The sequence below is a fragment of the Labeo rohita genome, chromosome 14, assembly GCF_022985175.1.
Source record: "Labeo rohita strain BAU-BD-2019 chromosome 14, IGBB_LRoh.1.0, whole genome shotgun sequence".
Lineage (NCBI taxonomy): Eukaryota > Metazoa > Chordata > Actinopteri > Cypriniformes > Cyprinidae > Labeo > Labeo rohita.
The window spans coordinates 14248780-14253943 of NC_066882.1; the positions used below are offsets into that span (position 1 = coordinate 14248780).

The 5164-nt window shown below is 34.7% G+C and overlaps 1 non-coding gene across 1 annotated transcript; it reads right to left on the reverse strand.

The window, feature by feature from the left end:
* Window positions 1-2662: 2662 nt before the first annotated feature.
* On the reverse strand, window positions 2663-2735 carry trnav-uac (transfer RNA valine (anticodon UAC)). Its single transcript has one exon. It is a non-coding gene; the product is annotated as a tRNA-Val (tRNA).
* Window positions 2736-5164: the final 2429 nt, after the last annotated feature.

Consider the following 5164-nt stretch of genomic DNA (forward strand, 5'->3'; position numbering starts at 1 on the left):
AGCCAAGTAATAATATATTTTTTTAAATGCTCTATTTCATACATTTTGGTGTCAGTGCAGTAAAATAATTTAAGATTTTATGTTAACATGTTAATGCAATGTTTAATTTTTACCAGATAAAAACAAAATATATTTTCTCTTAGATTTTCTTAATGCAGAATTGCTGTAAACATGTTTCATAGCTTATACCAAGAACTTTTTTAAAGAAAATATAAGAAGAGTAAATATATGTAGAGTGAGAATCACCACACAGTGTGCCAGTACAAATGTTTTATATCTACTAACAATTGTTTTGACAGCAAATTAAAAAATGTTCACAGTGAGAGCTCAGTAGTGCATGTAGGGGGCCCGACCTGAACATCAACCCAAATATCTCAGAGAATTTTTTCTCAACCCTGTCGCCTTTAGCTTGCACACTAGGGGGTTGTATGGAACAATTTTTCTTTTCTTTTCCTTTTGTTTTTTTTTTTCTATTGTCTGTAAATCTTCTTTAGAACAGTATGTATAAAACCCTATACAAGTAAACAATACATTGAAATGAATAGAAAATTAAAATGTACATTAAAGTTCAGGATTTTTCTCCATGCAGATTAGGAAATATGTTTCACATGTTGCACTAGCCTATATCTTCATTTGTAGCTTTTTAGCTGCTTTTTATTCATTTATTTTAACATAATTTATTTTAACATATTATTTTAAATAATTCAAAATAAAAATAGTCTATGAATCTACTTATAATTTACAAATCTGGTCTTTTTGTTGCACAGCATACAAAACACAGACTTTCAAGGCTTTGTTCAAAGCCATATGACTTCAGAAGACTTAGAATACGATGCATGAGTCAAACTCTTTTTATAATGTTTTCATGGTACTTTTGCGCCCTTTTCACATGTTGACAGCCTCTGGTCTTTATTCGCTTTCACTGCACTGAAATTGCAGCATGGGCATTTCTCAAAAAGTTCTGTATTTTGTTCCACAAAAGCACTGTGGAAAACTAGTTTGGAACAACATGTATTATTTTTTGGGTGAACTTGCACCCAATCTTCTAGTGAGCTTTGGAATCACTGGTTAAGAGGTACTGCAATAGTCTATATGCTGTTTTTAAAGAACCAACATTTTAAAATAAAACTGACACTGAACTTTCTGTTAATATTGTTTGTGAAATTAAAAAAAGAATCTCACTGCATGCATTTAGTGTTGTGACCACAGGATTTTGGCTTGTTCTTGCAATATACTGTAAACTGATTTTAGCATTTGAGTGTGAACCTCAAACAGTCAGTCATTCCTTTGTTTTGGTGAGTTCTGGTTAACCAGCAGAACCATGTTAGGATATTTTGTCTTATTACAGATATATTAATCAAGAACTTGTTAATTGTTGTTTTGTTTGTTATTTACTAGCACTGTAAATCATGTAATATGTTCCTTCAGAACCTTGGACAGCTCCAATCCTGATATTAAAAAAAGAAATTGCAAAGACATGACCAGCTATATTTAACATCTTTCAGTAAATCTGTTTAGTGAGGACAAGCTCATGCCTTTTCTTGTCTATAAACCACAAATGAAAATCAGAAATAGTTTATTGTTCAGCAAATATTTTGCTCATCATTATGGATAGTGGAAATTTGATACTACACACAACTTTATCACAATATAGCAGTAATGCTTACAAATGTGGATTAGAGCATTTTATTTTGCCAGAAGTGATATATTAGATTATTTTATGGTGTTCTAGCTTATTTTATTGGTGTAAAAGAGGTTTGGGAAAAAAAATATTCTGCCCACAGTTTCCAGAAAACCTTAAAACATATTTGTCGCCATTTGATTTGCCTGGAAATTATCATGGTATATAATATATAGAAATCTTCATATTTAGCCTATAAATGAATGCACATTCTAGCATTCTAGGATGTCATAACAAACCCAGTTTCAGTTCTAAAAATATAAAGGTATCAGTTTCATAATTATGTCATTACTAGAACTGCTCAAAGAAAAGCGTACTGAGAAAAGTACAGTATTAAATGTAAGAGAACGTGCATATGCAATTAAATGAGCTTTTGATACACCACCATTAATTTCCATTATTTATATTTTCAGCCTTTCTAACCACACTTTTCATTTTGTACTCATGGTATAGTCTATTTGATCAGTTTGTGCTTGGTAATCAGCATAATCTTGGCGTTGCAGCACCATGCTTTATAATGTGACCTAGAAGTTTAGCACTGGGCAATGATGAACTTTTCTAAAGTCTACGTTAATTGGTGACTCAATTTGTAGGAACAGCAGTCGAGCAGAAATATGTGATGCAGGGTCCGCATTACAGTTAACAGTAGGGGTCGCACAAACACTATATTTGACTTGACGTTAGCACGCCGCTAGTATGTTGCTTGTCACCGTCATTAACCAAATTATGTTATTTACAGTTTAGCTAATAACGTTGCAACTGCCTCATTTTTTTGCCAAATGATACAAATATGATTTATTTTGGCTAAAGCACTCAGAATTCCGCCAGGCGTGTTCATATATCTGCATAGGAAAAGCGTCATAAACACGGAATACGTACATTGTTGATTGAAACCAGTTCACCAGGAAACACTAAGATCCGTTAGATGCCACGACGTCGCTGCGAGCACCAAATGTCTACAACTGTAACACGAAAAACGCTTGGTTCCACTGGGGCTCGAACCCAGGACCTTCTGCGTGTAAAGCAGACGTGATAACCACTACACTATGGAACCGCTTGCTTCGCCCACCGGATGCGAACAAAACAAAACACACCGACCGCCGATCTCGGCCGGTCTCATTATAACTAATGGGTTAAACCACCACCTCGAATTTAACAAAGCGTAAGAGTCTTTGTTTGGACGTGTTGTTGAGACTGGATCTGTTTTCTTATCATTTGACATTTGGTGACTTGCTATCGTTTGTTACTTGCTTGTGCATCTCAGTTCAGACATTCAGCGGGGTCAGAACGCCATGCGTTCACAATGTGCGTGGGGACCAAAATCATCCTGACTGAAATAAAAGACAACTTCGTTGTATAAATGTCACTGAATTATAAATGTTTCTTCTCTCACTTAATAATATTTTTAATTAACATACACAACGCTCAATCCACCCATTTAAACCAAAAACAGATTTAAAGGCCATTGTGTGAAATTAAATAAATAGAACACAGGATTCTTTGTTAGGCCTGTGGTTGCTGATCTATCAGTCAGTCGGTCAGTAAATCTATCTATCTATCTATCTATCTATCTATCTATCTATCTGGATTAATACGTAAGTGAAAATATCAGCTGATGTCAAACTATTCAGATATTCTCAGATGATTTTTTCTATGACATTGTGGGGTTAATATGCAAACAGCTCAATATATTCTCTTCATTACATTGCTTCGGGCAAAATGGGTGCATAAAGCTTGATGCACTTTTTAATTAAAATCACATCACTGTTTCTCATTTTACCATAAGCATTATTCTTGTGAAAGCTTAGACTTCTGTTATTCTGGCGCCTCTATGTCAAACAGTTTATGTTTGAAGAGTTTAACAAGGGATGTAACTGTACTGTCCAAGTTATTGTAAAAAAAAAAAAAAAAAGATTATATTATATATATATATATTGTACATGAAGTAATGAGGCATTGGGGTACTGCATAAAGATTGCATAGAAAGTGAAGAAACAGCGAAGAACTGCAAAAGACTGTTAAATCATGGCAATTTCTTTAGTTTACACCCCAAGTGTTTGAATTCTTTAACGCCTCTGAGTTTCTGAAAGATAAGCAATTACCGTGCTACCACAGGCCCATGTGATGTGAAGTTTTCTCCTTGGTTTCACTCTCCTTAAGACCCTTCTCTCTGATGTTATAGCACAGGTAAAAAGCTAAGATAATGCAGTCTCAAATGCACACACACACACACAAATTGACGATTAGTCACTAATTGCTTTTTTCCCCTGGAACTTAAGTCTGTGCCATTGTTAGTTATAAATAAATAACTATTGCACTATTTAATTGCTACTGTGGTTTATATCAATACAAGAACCTCTTCAACATAGCAGGTACAGTTCTATTAAAAACAAGTCTCTTGTAAACCCCCTCTTGCTGCAGATGTGAGATGTAATGCCCAAATAAAGAGAAAATACACTGTAAATAAGAGAAATAAACCTGCAATTACAAGATGAACGGATAGTGTATATAAAACATTGCAACAAGGTACCACAACAACATTAAAGCTGCAATAAAGTGTTCTGTTCTGCCATGAACAGATTTATTTATTTCACCTTACAGTCAAACCAAAAAATATTCAGACAGTGGGTGCAGAACACTATAGCTCATTTATGTAAGTAAACTGTGACATATTATACTACCAATGTTAATGTTACTACCAGTAACACTGATAAAAATGTGGGACCAGAAATTATTCAGATACTTTGACCTGATCATGTTTTGCTGAAGTGTTTTTTCTTTAATTGCTAATGTGAGATTTTTTACACCACAGACTGAACAAAATTAAGCATTGCTTTGTAGTTAGTCAACAAAGTATTGATAGTAGTGTAAATATTGTCATACTAACAGTTGTCTGAATTTCGTGGCTTGTAATCCATCTGACATTATTAAGATTAATTTGTTCTGACAGTTTAACTCTGAGTTCTTGTCATATTTTATTACTATTTTCTACTGTGATAATGTGAGAAAAGTTAAAGGTGTCTAAATAAATTTTGGTTTGACTGTGTATCTGTTTTATCTAGCTCAGCTGGAGGCCCCTGGCAATCTGGGGCCCTACTGGCCCAGTCCATAATCTACAGCATCCACTGTTGGAAAAAAAAAAAAAAAAAAAAAAAAAAAAAAAACACAGTGCAGTTCCTTACATTTATTTCATGTTCAAATTTGTAAGAAAAACAAAAAAAGGGACCACACATGCAAGCCTTTTATCTGAGAAATATTTTTATGAAATACATAATAGTTGCACATTAAAATCATAGAAACCAGTCTACTCACAAATCGTGCCTAACCCAGTAGCTAAGTCTGTTTACCTGTCTGCACGAGCACTGACCACAGATAGGACTTCGGAGGAAGCCAGGGGAGCGTAGCTCGTAACCAGTGCACCCGGCTACGGAGCCTGGTCACCTGTGGGAACGCAGCCGGCTTTAGGACCCAGCGTGCGCGATT